Source organism: Erythrolamprus reginae, chromosome 2, assembly GCF_031021105.1.
Source record: "Erythrolamprus reginae isolate rEryReg1 chromosome 2, rEryReg1.hap1, whole genome shotgun sequence".
NCBI lineage: Eukaryota > Metazoa > Chordata > Lepidosauria > Squamata > Dipsadidae > Erythrolamprus > Erythrolamprus reginae.
Window position 1 is genome coordinate 177,418,585 of NC_091951.1, and position 17,261 is coordinate 177,435,845.

The 17,261-nt window shown below is 43.5% G+C and overlaps 1 protein-coding gene across 2 annotated transcripts in view; it reads right to left on the reverse strand.

The window, feature by feature from the left end:
• Positions 1 to 16,420, reverse strand: part of ATF1 (activating transcription factor 1) — a 40,015-nt gene extending 23,595 nt beyond the window's left edge. Inside the window, exon 1 of one of the 2 annotated variants that reach the window (XM_070740504.1) lies at positions 16,200 to 16,420. The gene's annotated coding sequence lies outside the window, so the exon portion shown is untranslated. The remainder of the gene's footprint in view (positions 1 to 16,199) is intronic. The other variant, XM_070740506.1, reaches the window with a different exon arrangement.
• Positions 16,421 to 17,261: the final 841 nt, after the last annotated feature.

Consider the following 17,261-nt stretch of genomic DNA (forward strand, 5'->3'; position numbering starts at 1 on the left):
AGCCATAGATTAGATCAGAACAGACTCCAGCCAATATATTACGTTCTATGATCAGTAATGTAATTCACCTGTTATTTCTTAATTCTGTCTTTTCAATAAATATTTTCATTCAAGGAAAGACATATTGGAGGAGCCAAGAAAAAAGAATAAGGAAAAAAGTGTCACAATATTTTTATTAGGATTCACCTTTGGATTTAGCCATTTAAACCAAATAAAATGGTAGTTATAAAAATGTATTATGATTTTTATTTATATTCATATAGGCCCTTCCTTGTAAATAATTTGAGAAGAACCAAAGTTTATTCTAAATTATTTTTTGTTATTTCATATGTAATTGAATCCGAGTCTAGGAATTAACAAACATTTCCCCTTATTTTCTCTGATTAATACAATATATTTCCATGTTTCTTTTGATACAAATGCATATTTGGTATTATCAATTTCTTAAAATAATTATAATTAATAATTAACAGTACTGTATTTGCATTTATCAAGCACTGATTACTTCTTTATTGTTAATGTCATATTAACTGTAAAAGGGCTTAATGCAACATTCAACAATCAATTTTTGCCCTATGCAACTTTAATTTTTTTCTGAGAGAATAATTCTGTACTAAAGGAACCATGACAAAAGGTCATATGCCGCGGTTCCCAACCTGTGGGTTGCAACTCCTTTGAGGGTCAAACGACTCCTTCACAGGGGTCGCCTAAGACCATCGGAAAACACATATTTCCTATGGTCCTAGGAACTGAGACACCGCTCCCCTATCTGTCTCAGGGCAGGTCCACCCACATGCAAATACACTACTGAAGTACACACACACACACACACACACACACATCTTTACCATGGGAACGTTTGAGCATGCGCAGAAGCCAAATTTCAAGTACTTGCGCATGTGTCGCCATCTCCTTTTCAGATTTTTGTAAAAAGTATATTTTTTAATTTGACACAGCACATGTATGAGTACGCAAAGTGCACACATGCCCATGAGGCTCGTCCATACAGCGCAGAAGGAAGTGAACCGGCAGCAAAGTAAGTTAGAACCCACCTCTGAGTTTCCTAGTAATTTTATTATTTTTTGCTTGGGGGTCACCATAACATGAGGAACTGTATTAAAGGGTTGCAGCATGAGAAAGGCTGAGAACCACTGCCTAAGGCAGTGATGGCGAACCTATGACACGCGTGTCACCACTGACACGCCTAGCCATTTTCGGTGACACACGGCCGCCGGAGAAACAGGGAGCTTTAGGGAGTGCAATTGCAACCGCAATTATTATTATTTTTCCTCTCCCCTTAATTAAGAGGCCGGGCGATATTTGCGATGGCTGGGAGGGGCGAGAACACCGCCTCCCAGCTGATTGGCGTGGTGCCAAGCATCGGAGCCCACTACGAACGGTGGTTGGCTCGCAGGGGCCGCTGGGAGCGAGGGGAGGGGTTGCAGGCCTCCTCCCTTCCCCCTGCCCAGGAAAGAGTTGTAAGAAAGCAGTGTACAGTAGTCCCTCGCTATACCGCGCTTCACCTACTGCGGCTTCACTTCATCGCGGGTTTCTGAGGAAGTCGATCGGCAGATTTAAACAGCCCGCTGAACTGGATCGGCAGGTTTTTTTTTAAAAAAAAATATATCTAAAATTGTAAATACTGTATTTAAATACTGTATCTAAAATAAATACTGTGTGGGAAGGGTTTATAAACACTTAAAACAATGAAAACTTACCAAACAATTACAATATAAATACTTAAATAAGTACTATCAGTCGATAAATTCCCCATCGCGGATTTCACCTATCGCGGCCAGGTCTGGAACGTAACACCAGCGATAGGTGAGGGACTACTGTACTGTATTTGAAAAGCGCGCTGCTTTCTCGGAAAGCCAGCTTTCCTGGCCAGCACAGGGCTTTCCCGCCGCTCCCTCCCTCCGAAAACACAACGGAGGTCCACAGCGAAGCCGAGTGGAGCAACGGGAGGCTCAGGCTGGTGGCGGTAGACCTCCGGGTTTTTTCCGGCGGGGGGGGGGCAGGAGGACCTTCCTGGCTTTCCGGGGCAGCTGGCTTGAGACTTGTGCCGGTCAGCAAAGCCAGCTGCACGCCGGAGATGTGGAGAGAAAGAAGGGAAAGAGAGGGAGGGAAAGAGAGGGAGGGAAAGAGGAGAGGACAGAAGGAGGGAGGGAAGGAAGGGAGAGAAAAGTGAATGAGAGGGAGAGAGAAAGGGAGGAAGAGAGGAAGGAAGGGAGACATAAATATGAAGAGGGAGAGAGAGGGGAATAGGGGAAGGAAGGAAAAGAGAAAAAAGTGGAAGGAAGAGAGAAGAAAGGAAGGGAGAGAGAGAGAGAAAGAGAGAGAAAAGATAGAAAGGAAGAGAGAGTGAGAGAGAGCAAGAAAGAAAGAGGAAAAGATTGAGAAAGGCAGCGTGTGTGTGTGTGCGCATGTGTGCGTGCCGCTGATGGTCCGGGAGCTTAGCGTGTGCGTGGAGAGATGAAGAGAAAGAGGGAGAAACGCAGCGTGTGTGGGGTGTGTGCGCGCGCGTGTGTGTGCTGCCAGCGTGTGCGTGGAGAGATGAAGGAAAAGAGGGAGAAACGCAGTGTGTGTGTGTGTGTGCCGCTGATGGTCCGGCAGCTGCAGCGTGTGGGGGGGGGCGCCGATGCTAAGGCAGTCCGTCCGTGGTGGGGCTGCAGGGCAGGCACAGCAGCCCAGGGAGAAAGAGGGAATTGAGATAAAGAGAGAGGGAGAGATGAAGGGAAAGAGGGAGAAAGGCAGGGAGGGAAAGATAGAAAGGAAGAGGGAGAGAATGGGAGAAAGGGAAGAGGGAGGATGAGATAGACAGGAGGGAGAGGGGGAAGTAGGATAGAGAGAGGGAAAAGGAAGGGCTTGGAGAAAGGCAGGGGGAGAGAAAGATAGAAAGGAAAGAGGGAGGGAGAGATAGAAAGGAAAGAGGGAGGGAGGAAAGGGAGGGAGAGATAGAAAAAAAGAGGGAGGGAGGGAGAGATAGAAAGGAGGGTGAGGGGTAGTAGGATAGGGAGAGGGAAAAGGAAGGGCTTGGAGAAAGGCAGGGGGAGAGAAAGATAGAAAAAAAGAGGGAGGGAGAGATAGAAAGGAAAGAGGGAGGGAGAGATAGAAAGGAAAGAGGGAAGGAGGAAAGGGAGGGAGAGATAGAAAAAAGGAGGGAGGGAGGAAAGAAGGAGGGTGAGGGGTAGTAGGATAGGGAGAGGGAAAAGGAAGGGCTTGGAGAAAGGCAGGGTGAGAGAAAGATAGAAAGGAAAGAGGGAGAGAGGAAAGAGGGAGGGAGACATAGAAAGGATAGAATTATAGATGCAAGAACTCGCTCATGTGTGATAGCGCACGCCCACACTTTCTTTCTTTCTTTCTTTCTTTCTTTCTTTCTTTATACTTATATGCCGCCCAGTCCCAAAGGGACTGTCACTCAGACACTGTACTTTTCCGCCCACCCCGAAAAAAAATTAGAGGGAACACTGCCCTCGCCCCTCTGCTCCCTGCTCGCCTTCCAGAACGGTGTTACAGGAGACGGTGCTAAGGTAAACCCTTTCCGGGTTATTAATTTGTAATTTTAAAAAATCATGCCGGGCTCGCAAAAAAGAGAGTCTGAAAAAAAACCCTGCGTGGACATCGCACCATTTGCTTCCTCCTTTGGCGGCTCATAACTAGATTTTTACAACCCCCCACCCCCCTTGATAAGCTTTTTCTTGAATCTGAACAGTTTGGGGGTTCGCCAAAGAGAGAAAAGTGAACGAGAGGGAGAGAGAAAGGGAGGAAGAGAGAAAAGTGAACGAGAGGGAGAGAGAAAGGGAGGAAGAGAGGAAGGAAGGAAGAGATAAATATAAAGGGAGAGAGGGAGAAAGAGAGGGAGGGGAAGAGGGGAAGGAAGGAAAAGAGAGAGAGAAAGAGAAAAAAGTGGAAGGAAGAGAAAAAAAGGAAGGGAGAGAGAGAGAGAAAGAGAAAAAAGTGGAAGGAAGAGAGAAGGAAAGAAAGGAAGGGAGAGAGAGAGAAAGAGTGTGAGAGAGAAGATAGGAAGAGAGAGGGAGAGAAATGATAGAATAAAGGGGAGGAAAAAAAGAGAAATGAGAAAATGATTGAGGCAGAGAATGACAGGAAAGAGAGAGAAAGATAATTATGCATATTTGTTATTTAAACTATAAATATCACAAAATTATGTTTTTTTCTCAAGGTGACACACCACCCGAGTTATGCTCAGTTTTTTGGCGAATTTTGACACACCAAGCTCAAAAGGTTATGCCGCGGTTCCCAACCTGTGGGTTGCAACTCCTTTGAGGGTCAAACGACTCCTTCACAGGGGTCGCCTAAGACCATCGGAAAACACATATTTCCTATGGTCCTAGGAACTGAGACACCGCTCCCCTATCTGTCTCAGGGCAGGTCCACCCACATGCAAATACACTACTGAAGTACACACACACACACACACACACACACACACACACATCTTTACCATGGGAACGTTTGAGCATGCGCAGAAGCCAAATTTCAAGTACTTGCGCATGTGTCGCCATCTCCTTTTCAGATTTTTGTAAAAAGTATATTTTTTAATTTGACACAGCACATGTATGAGTACGCAAAGTGCACACATGCCCATGAGGCTCGTCCATACAGCGCAGAAGGAAGTGAACCGGCAGCAAAGTAAGTTAGAACCCACCTCTGAGTTTCCTAGTAATTTTATTATTTTTTGCTTGGGGGTCACCACAACATGAGGAACTGTATTAAAGGGTTGCAGCATGAGAAAGGCTGAGAACCACTGCCTAAGGTGAGTTTCAGAGGGGATAAATGAAGAAGGATCTGGAGCGATGATTATAGCACCTGAATCAGCATATAGAGAAGAATAAGCTAGAGGTTTGTTCTTAAAAAACTTTATAAGTGATATCTTAAAAGCACAAAGGTTAATCAGTGGTGAGCATAATGGGTTTATTTTAGAGTAAATGTATATTAAGTGCATTGAGAATATGCAGCTAATTGCTTTCCTTAATAATAATTGTAAGATAATTTTTCAGAAACTCCTGATAATTGCTACTATTTTTCAACAATAAACAATAAAATAGTCACATTATTGCGGCTCTTATTTTTATCTAATGTTTTCCCCCTTTTATTATATATATTCCTGTATTCCTTAAAACATACTTATTGCAAGCTATAAAAATAAGAACAGAATGTTTGCTTAAATTACCTGCACTTTAAATATTTCATTATTGTCTGCTAAAATTTAAACAATAATATATGTCCCCACTGACATAATTAACTCCACTACATAATTAAATGGAAATATAATGCAAGAATAGAATCCTAGTTTGTTACTCTGTTTTAATATCTATTATTTCAGCTACTATGTTCAGCAGGGATCTTCTGAATATTAATCATTCAAAGCAATATATATATATATATATATTTAAACACTAGCTTTCCAGTAACACTGAGGAATAATTTAATTTGTTTTAAATTGATTATTAATATTATGAAGTCATGGAATTTTGCTTTTTACATAACAGTAGTGTGATTATTGTATGCATAAAGATGGAAAGATTCGGCATTTCCCACAATGGAGGATTAGTTGGTGAAGATGATGGAACTTGCTGAGCTGATAAAATGACATACTGTATTTGATCAGAGAAAAGATAAGAGATACGTTTATTACTCACTGGAAAACTCTTTTAGCCTTTTTTGCATGAAACAGAAAAAAAATGAACATGATTTATGGTTTTGATTAGACAAAATAAATTATAGAATAAAGTTATGTTGTAACCATAGAATAAAAGGTAAATTTATAATTGCTATAAAGATCAGAAGCTACTTTTTTGTATCTTTCTTTCTTTTCCATTTTTCTATTTTCTTTCTTACACTTAGCTTTCTCCTTTTTCTTATATTAGTTAGAATTCGGTTATTCTTTTTTATAAAAACCTTCCATTAAAAATACCTATTATTAAGTGCAAAATGATTTTCATTCCCACTTATAGATGATAGGCAAGAATAAGATAGATATAGCATGGCTTGATGCAGTGAATTTATACAAAGATGAGAATTTGAAGATTACAGTTTCTGCTTTGTACCATGTATTATCAAAGATCTAATTTTATAATTATTTTGTATGTTGGGGCATCTCTATTACACTTATTTAGAATTGTCATGATGGTGAACCTATGGCACATGTGTCACAAGTGGCATGCAGAGCCATATTAGTGGGCACCCAAGCTCAGGTATGGCGGAGTACCGGCCAGGTGATTTTTGGGCCTTCTGGAGTCAGAAAACAACCTGTTTTCAACCTATTTTTTGCCCTCCCTCCTCTTCCAGTGCTTGTTGGTGCTGTGCACACCTCACATGACTTCCTCTGCTCTGAGACACCAGTTGGGGCATGTCTCTCCATATTCCTCTCGTTGCCCCTGGGCTGCTTGCTGCTCTTGCAATTAAACTTAGTGCACTGCACAATGGGGAAGACAGTGTTCCCTCCTCCTCCTCCTCCTCCTGGAGCTCATTATGACAGAGAGCATTGGCTGCAGTCAGACAGCCCAGCCAGTGTTTCAGCATGGAGAAAAGTCATGCATCTCCCAACAAGGGCTGGAAAAGAGGCAAGTAGAGGGGCCCTTCACTTCTGCTCTAGAATATGGAGTGGGTCTCCATCCACCACCATCTCCCTTCTCTTCTCAGGGCAGGTGAGGAGTAAGGGGGAGGAAAGAGAGAGAGAGAGAGAAGGAGAGGGAGAGGGGGAGAGAGAGAGAGAGAGGAAGAAGGAGAGAGAGAGGGAGAGGGAGAGAGAGGGACCTGTTTAAATGAAAATATCTGAAGCCACAAAACCTGGGTAGGCATGGCTGGGGTGGGGGGGTCATGTGAGACTGGGTGGGAGAGAGTGATGTTGAGTTGGCCATGCCCACCCAAGTTTTGTGGCTCCCAGTGTTTTCTTTTCTGTGGGAAACTGGTCCAAATGGCTCTTTGAGTGTTTAAGTTTGCAGACCCCTGCTTTAGGAGAATACTTTTCCAGTGAAGAGAAGCAGGTACTAAAAAGGGCCTATGCTGCTGATATCACAGGTGATATTCTTGTCTAGGGATAGAGATCCAAATAAACTCTAACTTTCTAGGTTCTAACAAACAAGTAAAAACTACTGAGAGTAAGTAGTCCAGAAGATATCCGGGTTCTAAGCTATGTAGGCCTTTAAAGGTGACAAAGAGATTCTTCAATTGCACTCAGAAACAAACACCTAATACTATTACTATTTTCAGTAGCACCCATAACTCCTGGAATCACTGCATTTTGGACCAATTACAGCTCCCAGGGGTATAAAATACACTCCAATAGTGTAAATGAGACTAAGATTTAAATGATACTGAGCAGAACATCCCATCCCATCTATAAAAGGTCACAATGGAGACCGAAGATGGAGTTATGAAAAAGCACTCCTTACCACCTGTTCTTGATTACTGTTATTTATTAATCAACTAAAAATTAAACAATAAAAAGCATACTGACAATTAATAAATATCAATTTGCTTTTTAGCATTTCTTTTTACCATCTTCAAGCAACAATGAATAACAATTGCATTTGGAACTTATCCACGTGATTTTACCCGTCCAGTACATCTTGTTCTTTCCCTCTAGAGAGGCTGAGTCATATACACATTCAATTTTAAATTCACTATATTTGAACCATCAGCAGTACTGTGAGTCAACTTCATATTAGATTTACCTTGCTTGGTAAACTAAAATCTCATTAAGTATCAGTTATAATTGGATCCAAGATGGCACAGCCAGAGGCTGCCTTGGTGAAATGCTCTCTAATGGTTTATTTATTTTTTTATTATTCTCTGCAATTTACTATGGATTTCACACTCATGAGACCATCTGCTAAGAACGAAAGACTGTTTCTTTAAGGAGCAACTTTCTGTGATCTCACCCCCACCCCCCTGTCTTTACAAAGGCAGAGGAGATTCTAACACAGGAAAAAGCAATTTCCCCAAGCTATGGATTACCAAAAAAACCAAAGGGAGGAAACCAAGACTGAAAGATAAAAGGGTGGGAATTTTAAACAGGCTAAGGAATAGGAGAAACAAAACCCCAAAATCTTCAATTTTCCTAATGCTATGCTAATAAGAGGAATGAAATACCCCTTTTAAACAGATATTTCTGATTTTTACAACTCAGCAGCTTTATGCTTCCCTGAAACCAGATTAAATGAATCAATTTATGATAGCAGCCTGCATATCCAAGGGTTTCAGATTCAACTATCAGACAGAATTGCAGGAACATGTGGTTAAAAAGAAGGGAGGAGGCTTATTAGCAACAACAGCTAGTCATAGCATATAACTATAATATATAAATTCTGTGATGAAAACTTAAGAGTCTTTACTTATCAACTGTAAACTATTTTACTTTCCAACTCTAGTTGACCAAATTAAGGAGGCTGAAGCCAAATACTTGTATTCACTGACCATTATTTGGGGAGATTTAAACAAGGAAAACTTAAGGAAAGAGCTACCAAAATACTTTCAGCATGTCAATTGTCTCACTAGGGAAGTGTTTTTCAATTGTTTTCTGTTACCCTCCCCTCCCAAATAAGTAAACATTTTGCATCCCCACCCCCAACTTTCAACTGGGATGATTGTTTGCAATATTCAGCACCTTTTTGCTGAAAAAACTCAAGTGGCTTATCAGCGTCATTGGGGTATAATGTATTTAAGTGATGCCTTAATTTATTTGGTTTCATGCTGCCTGCTGCCAACATTTTTAGACACAGTAAACATATCGGTCTTTTCTCATCTCCCACCGTAGTCACTGTGAAGCCAAGTGCTACATACGCTTTGTCATATTTCCTCATCTTAGCTTTTTGGAGACTTACATTTGTCTCACTATCTCCGTCTCTCTCCTCCTTTCTTTTCATCCCTGTTAAATATTTCTCCATGGTGTCTCTTAAGGGTTTGTTATATGCATTTCGTATCTCCTACTCTGTGCTGTGTGCTATTGTTCGCTGCAAAAAAACCCTACTCCTGCAGCAAAAAAAGCACATTCCCCAAGATCACGCACCCCCCTGACATCGCTCCGTGCCCTCCCCAGGGTGGCCCGTCCCACCATTTGAGAAACATTGTACTAGAGGAAAGAATACTTTAGTAGACCGTGATGGCAAGCCTATGGCACGCATGCAGGAAGTGGCACGGAGAGCCATTTCTCCAGGCATGTAGAGCCATTGCCCCTTGTTCTTTTGGATTCTGTTGTGTCGGCCAGATGGTTTTCATGTGCACAACTGTGCCAAAAACCGGAAGAACAGCCACCCATTGCTCATGCATGCTCCAGTAAGATGACCAGCAAAGGGCACGCATGGTAAAAGATGCAGAGAGGGGATCCCGGTGGTCACTTCCCAAGGGAGCAGAGCAAGGGAAGCAGGGCTTCCCTCCCTCCCTCCCTGCTGCAGCTTCTTGCGTGGCCCCAGGCAGTCCGGAGCACCAGCAGAAGAGCAGCCAGTGAGGATGGGGTGGCGGTGGTTGGCTACTGTGCAGACGACTCTGTACCCTGGGCTCCTCCAGCAATGATTCCCAGCAAGAAGGAGCCCAGACATGGAAGGGCATTTGGAGCTTCTCTGGCTGCCAAGGGGTGTGTGGGAGAAACAGAGAAAGCTGCTGCGAACCAGGAATGCTCTGAATGCCCTTCCATATCTGGGATTCTCCCTGTAAGGAACCACTGGTGGTTCCCAGCGGGGAGGATCCCAGATGTGAAAGGGCATTTGGAGCTTCTCTGGCTGTTGAGGGGGGGAGGGAATGGCGAGAGCTGCTGCTGACCAGGAATTATTATTATTATTATTATTATTATTATTATTATTATTATTATTAATTAGATTTGTATGCCACCCCTCTCCGCAGACTGCAAGTAGAGGGGAGGTGCCCACAACTCAGACCTTTTCATAGGGACCTGTGTGGGATGAGTCCAGCCTAATTCTGCTGTGTAAACTGTGCACAAACGTCAGCAGCTCTTGTACTGCTCCCTGTACCACTTGGTGGGAGCTGGTCTGGAAAGGAAAAATCACAGCCGAATTAGGCAGGACTCTTCCCACCCAAGTCCCTCCAAAGGGGTCTCACTATGAATGAGCTGTGAGCACGAAAAGCACTTCCTCTCTATTTGCATGGTGTTACCTGCTCTGCACATCCCCCCTCGACCAACAAGACGCTGCTCTTCGGGGCTGCTGGCCGCTACCTGGATGCAGAGGGGGGTAAAGAGCTGGGTGCTCAGAAGAGATCGGGAGATAGTCTCCTTTTCAGATGGGCAAACATGGGGAAGTTCAGTGGAGGGGCTAAGCAAGGAGACCCGTTTAGAGGAAAATGGGTGGGACAAGTCCTGCCTAATTTGGCTGCGGCGTTTTCCTTTCCAGACAAGCTCCAAGCAAGCGGTGCAGGCGGTGGTGCAAAAACTGCTGAAGTTTGTGCCCAGCTTGCTTGGAGCTGGTCTGGAAAGGAAAAAAGCATCTGACAGGGCAGAGGGAAATCCCAGCCTGCTGTTCCTGCCAACCTCACTCCTTCATGCCTGGCAGTGGCAGTTTTCATACTGCTGTTTCCCTGGCAGCTGCGGTAGAAATGGGGGGGGGCATGTGCAGTTGGCAGATGTGTGGGAAAGTGCACATTCACGGGGGAGTCAGACGCACATGTGCAGGGGGAAGTCATATGCACATGTGTGCATTATCACTGGTGCACACACACACTTTGGGCAGGCAACCAGAAAAAGGATTGCTATCACTGCTTTAGACCAACACTAAAATATGCTTATCAGTCTTTACCATGAGCAGCTGTGGAACACTCCAATCATTGCATGATTCACCCTGTACCTGCTTAAAGGCAAAGACTTAAAACCACAAAACCAACAATTAAAGCAGTGAAGACTTGGACTGTAGAGGCGAAGTTAAAGGTACAGGCTTGTTTTGACCACTGATTGGAATATTTTTGAAGATACCCCTGCAGACCTGGATGAACTCACAGATACTATAACATCATATGTCAACTTTTGGAAAGACCTATGTGCACTGACCAGTAACTTACAGTAACAACAAACCTTGGTTCACAGTTAAACTTAATCATTTACATCATTCCAAAGAGAAAGCCTACAGAAAAGATGATAAAATGCTGTACAATCAGGCCAGAAATGTATTAACAAGGGAGATCAGAGCAGCAAAAAGAAGGCACTCTGAAAAACTAAGGAATCAGTTCTTAACAAATGAACCAGCAAACATGTGGAAAACTCTTAAAAATATCACTGGCAAACCTCCTTCCCAAACTGACGGAAATTAACAACTGGCAGATGACATGAATGTATTTTACTGCAGATTTGAAAGGAAACCATAGCCACCTATCTCCACAACCACCACCTCAGACACACCAACAGCCAAGCTTCTTAAAACTGACCTCATAGCACTGGGTTCACAACCCCTAATGATCACAGAAAGCTCTTTGCCCACATGGGGAGAGTGTGAGCCCTAGCCCAAAGTGGCAGGAAGGGAAACCTGCTTTATGTGCATATGTGCCGTGACGGCAGCTACAGGGACGCTTCTCTCCTGTCCTAAGGATCCGGCCATTGCCTTGCCGTGCCCACCCCCCATCCTGCATGGGAGGAGAAGGAGGGGAGGAGGGTTGCTGGAGCAAAGGCAGCCTTTGCTTCCTGCCGCTTCGGGCTGGAGCTAAAGGGCTGCGAAGGGGAATGGGGAGACACGTCAAGGCAATGGCCAGATCCTTAGGGCAGGAGAGAAGCCACATTCAAAGACTTCCCTTAAGCAAGTAGCTGCCCTCCGCTTGTGCCTTTGCTTCGCCTTGACGCTTGTTTGAAGGTCTCCCCGCACATGCACACCCTCCTAGCCCTGCCACAGCCAGCCAGAGAGTTGTGAGAGGGGGAGGAGGGTCACCTGAAATGAAGCCTCCGCCAGGGATGACTATGTTTCTCAACCAAATATGCCCATGTTACACCAACACTCCGCAGTCTGCATTGGTTGCCGATCAGTTTCCGGTCACAATTCAAAGTGTTGGTTATGACCTATAAAGCCCTTCATGGCACTGGACCAGATTATCTCAGGGACCGCCTTCTGCTGCACGAATCCCAGCGACCAGTTAGGTCCCACAGAGTGGGCCTTCTCCAGGTCCCATCAACTAAACAATGTCGTTTGGCGGGACCCAGGGGAAGAGTCTTCTCTGTGGCGGCCCCGGCCCTTTGGAACCAACTCCCCGCAGAGATTAGAATTGCCCCCACCCTCCTCGCCTTTTGTAAATTTCTTAAAACCCACCTCTGCCGTCAGGCATGGGGGAACTGAGATATTCTTTCCCCCTAGGCCTTTACAATTTACGCATGGTATGTCTGTATGTATGTTTGGTTTTTATAATAAGGTTTTTTTTAGTTATTTTAGTATTGGATTGGATTGTTACATGCTGTTTTTATCTTTGTTGTTAGCCGCCCCGAGTCTACGGAGAGGGGCGGCATACAAATCCAATAAATAAATAAATAAATAAACCAATGTTGGAAAATCAACACCGGCTACTTCACCATTCCCACCCTCGCCCTTACCTTCTCAGGCCAGATGAGGGAGGGGAGGGATAGGCCAGCCAGTGATGGAGCCCAAAGAGCCACATGCAGCTCTAGAGCCACAGGCTGATGACCCCTGTTCCAGATGCTCTTCTAACTAAGCTAAACCAACTAGTGGTACCTGAACACACTTGTAAGTGGATCATTAGCTTCCTAACAAATAGGAAGCAGCAGGTGAAGCTAAGCAGAATCACATCAGATACCTGTACAATTAGTACAGGGGTTAAGGCTGTGTACTCTCTCCACTTCTCCTTTCTCTATATACTGTACTGCATCTCTAACGATGCATCTGTTAAGCTACTGAAGTTCGCAGATGACATGCGTGATCGACCTCATTTAAGATAATAATGAATCTGCATATAAATGGGAGGTTGAACAACTAACTTTGTTGTGCGACCGGAACAATCTGGAACTGAACACATTCAAAACCGTAGAAATGGTGGTAGACTTTAGTAGAAACCCACCCAAAATTTAATCTCTTACAATACTACACAACACAGTATCAACAATAGAGACCTTCAAATTTCTAGGTTCTATCATATCACAAGATCTAAAATGGACACCTAATATAAAAAATGTCATCAAAAAAGTACAACGAAGAATGCTCATTCTGTGCCAATTTAGAAAGCTCAAACTGCCCAAGAAGATGCTGATACAGTTCTACAGAGGAATTATTGAGTCTGTCATCTGCACCTCTATAACGGACTCATTTGGTTCTGCAACCCAACCAGATAAAGGCTTCTGAGTTTAATTAGAACTGCAGAAAAAACAATTGCTGCCAACCTGCCTTCCATTGAGGACCTGTATACTGCACGAGTCAAAAAGAGGGCGGGGAAAATATTTACAGACCCCCTCACATCCTGGAAATAAACTGTTTGAACTCCTACCCTCAAAATGACGCTACAGAGCACTGCACACCAAAACAACTAGACACAAGAACAGTTTTCCCCGAACACCATCACTCTGCTAAACAAATAATTTCCTCAACACTGTCAAACTATTTACTAAGTCTGCATTACTGTTAATCTTCTCATTGTTCCCATTACTCATCTCCTTCCACTAATGACATCATGACTGTAACTTTGTTGCTTGTATCCTTATACAATTAGTTTTAAACAGGGGCTATTTAATTTTCCAAAAGATGTAATGGAGACTGTTGGAAAAAACATTCCTTTTATTTTAGAATTGTTTGACATGCCCCTTTAAATCATTAAGCCAATATCCTAGCATACATTTAACAGAAATAATATAAGAACTTTCCTCTAAAACTGATATAAATATTTTGCATAAGAATTCAAGATGCCATCAATAGGAACTACCATAGGTGAAAAAAAAAAGCAACCCAACAAAGATAGAATTGCAGAAGGCATTTATGTTCAGGCATTTATGTTCAAAATGGAAAAGAAAAACTAGTAGAGAAATATACCATTTTTACTTAAGTATTCTAATTTTAACTGTTTCCATATATCAAAAAACACAATTTTATTCACCTTTTAGACACACACATATATTTCATTTATTATATGAGTTTGGATCCCTATTTTCAATATAAAAAACCCACAACGGCTACATTTACATAAAGCTACATTTAACGGCGCACATGAAGTTAAATAAAACCGACACAGTGAAAACAGTGATTGGATTTTTAACAGGCCATGAGGGCCACACTGAAGAATTTATTAGATGGTGATTATAAAAAGATTTTAAACAAACAATTTGCAATGATTTATTTAAACATTAAATAAAAATCTAAAAAAACCAGTCTCCACCTGGCATCAAAATAATATCAGTTTGTATGAGGCAAATCTCCTTGGTAAGAACTTCTGGGGGAAATGATTGTGCAAGCTTTCTCTCCTCCCCATGAAATGTGTTGCAAACTTTAAAAAAAAAAACACCAAGAAAAGTTAAACAAATTAACAGAGCCAACTCAATTCCAGGGAAGACCAGTAGGTAGATTGCTGTACAGGACATCACTGGTTGTTCAACCTATACCTCCATTCATTCAAACGTATTCTTAATAAAATACAATCCATACTGGACAATGACATTGCACTTTCTCAGGCACTGGGTGGCAGAACTGTACTTGCATGCAGACAACCATCCGTCCCGAAGCTGATTTTCACAAGTAATCAGAAACAGAGAAATAATAGTGAGGAGGTAACCAGACCTTGCATGCTCTGCAAACGCCTTACTTGCCCCCCTCATTTATAGTAACAGCATCATCACAAGTCTCAGTGACTTCACACCTTCACTCTTCCTCTACCTGCCCAAAAATGCCCTTCTGAATGCTACATAAGACAATCTGTACAATATAATAAGTCATTGATCTCACATCAGGCTCAAAAGAAAAGTAATATCAGCATTTCAACCTGTGATTTTAATCTCCCGGACAGCTTTTGCAGTAACTCTCTGAAACCAATGAAAATCCACAGTACAACTTGAATGAGACTGCTGAGCTCACCTACATTTAAAAGGTTTCAGGCTATCTCAAAGGTCCCAATATAACTCACTATAATTATTGATAGAGCATGTGTAATGTGACCTATATGTCACCCCTCTTCCCTCCCAAATCTAACTTAAATCCTATACTAGTCCAGGGGTCTCCAACCTTGGCAACTTGAAGACTTGTGGACTTCAACTCCCAGAATTCCCCAGCAAAGCAAGGCACTTGTTTTTGTGAATCGTTGGATGCATACACTAGTCTAGGGCTCTCCAACCGTGGCAACTTGAAGACTTGTGGACTTCAACACCCAGAATTCCTCAGCCAGCTTTGCTTTGCTGGGGAATTCTGGGAGTTGAAGTCCACAAGTCTTCAAGTTGCCAAGGTTGGAGATCCCTGGACTAGTCTATGCATCCAACGATTCACAAAAACAAGTGCCTTTTTAATAGAAAAGGCCCCAAAAGATTCCTGGTTCTAGGGCTACCACAGAACTTAATTCTTCCTAGAGGATTCTAAGCTATAAAATCATCATTGATTCGGGCACTTGACAGTCTGCTGAAAGTGAGGCATGAACTTCTATCTCACCAGTTATTTGCACTGGCACCAACCACCCTCGCGGAGCATCGAGGGAGCCCGCTGACGACTTCGGTCACATTCGCTGGTCCTAAAAAAGTCCTCCCATCCCCTGGGTCGGCACATGTTTTAAAAAATCGGCTCTGCTAGAAGGAAGCCAACAGAGGCTGAGGCGGCGGCTAAGCGGGTGTAAACTGACTGGGCAGATGCAAGCCAGCGAGCAGCGAGAGCTCATGGCTTGGGTTTATTTATTTATTTATTTTGTGGAGACCCTGATCTTTTGGGACCGATAAGCCGCGGCGAGAAGGTATGGCTGTTAGCGATGCTTGTGCAACAGCTGGGAACTCAGGGCTGAGCGTTCGTCGGGCAACGACGCGGCGCATCACACCCTCAGGCCAAATTCCAAACGCCTCAGAAGCGCGCCCCCTCTCTCCTTCTCCTCCCCCCGCTCAGCGTCTAGCGGCTTAATGCGCGCGTGCTTTGGAAGGGGGTCGCCCAACGCCTCCCTGCCCCCCCCCCCCCCGCTCTCCCTTCCTTCCTCTTTCCGCTCGTTGGTTTCTCTCAGTCGCGTCCGATCCGCTTCGCGCTCTAAAATTGACTCTTCTCGGCCGTCGCGCCCGCTTTTACCTCAGAGGCTTTCCGGGCTTCGCCTCGGACTCTTCGGAGTTGCCCAGGGAGGAAATCGCCCTAACGCCTCAAGGAACCGAACCCACCGGTACTTGTCAGCATTACCAAACTAATCCCCGCCAGGGGGACGGTACCCTGCGGTTGCTCTTTGGTGGGCGGGTTGTGACTATAGAGTGCCGCCGGAGGCCAGCGCTAGAGTTGGCTACCGTCTGATAACAATAGAGTTTCTCTTTTTTCCTTGGTCTAGAGTAGACTAAACCACAGCCGGGAATCAGAGAGTTGCAATCCCGAGGATGGCTAGAGTGGCAAAGCAATGTGTATTTCTGAGGCCTTTGAAGTCTGGTTTCATACCACAGCGAGCGAAGTAGTACCAAGTCTTTTTAAGGCGTTTTTAATATTCGGGTTTTAAATTGTGTATGTTGTTTTATTGTTGTACACCATCCCGAGTCCGTCAGAAGATGGGCAGCTTATAAATCGAAATAAATAAATAAATAAAATCTGCATACATAGGATCGTATCCTGATTCGATTGAAGCGTACTCAGAAATGACTTCAAATAAGGAACAATCTTGGCCTGTATTTCACAACAGCAGAGTATTGCATTAAAAAAATCTTGTTATATTTACAGACGCAGTAGGCAAGCTAAAAAATAAAACGGTTCAAACACAGGTGTGCGTTTAAAAACAGCTTGATCAATTCTACCTAACTCCAGACTTTACATTCCAGCTGCGAATTTGAAAATTTGAGAGCCGCGACGGCACATCTTCCTCTTCTGTGCAGTGGAAGTGAAAGGAAGAAAAGTTTGCACCCGAAGATCTGTTCTTTTTCGTCTTGAATTCAAGAGATTTTATGTTGTCACAAGAAATTACCGAAGGGAGGCAGCCTTTGGCTTGAAACATCTATTTGAAATGTTGAGAATTTGTGTTCCCTCACAAAACGATTGCCTATTTACCAATTAACCTCTGTGCTGGGTGTGGCTAGTTTAAAAAAAATCTCATTTTACAGGACACTAATAATAATTCATCCGGATGAAAATATACTGCTCAAAAGAATAAAGGAAACA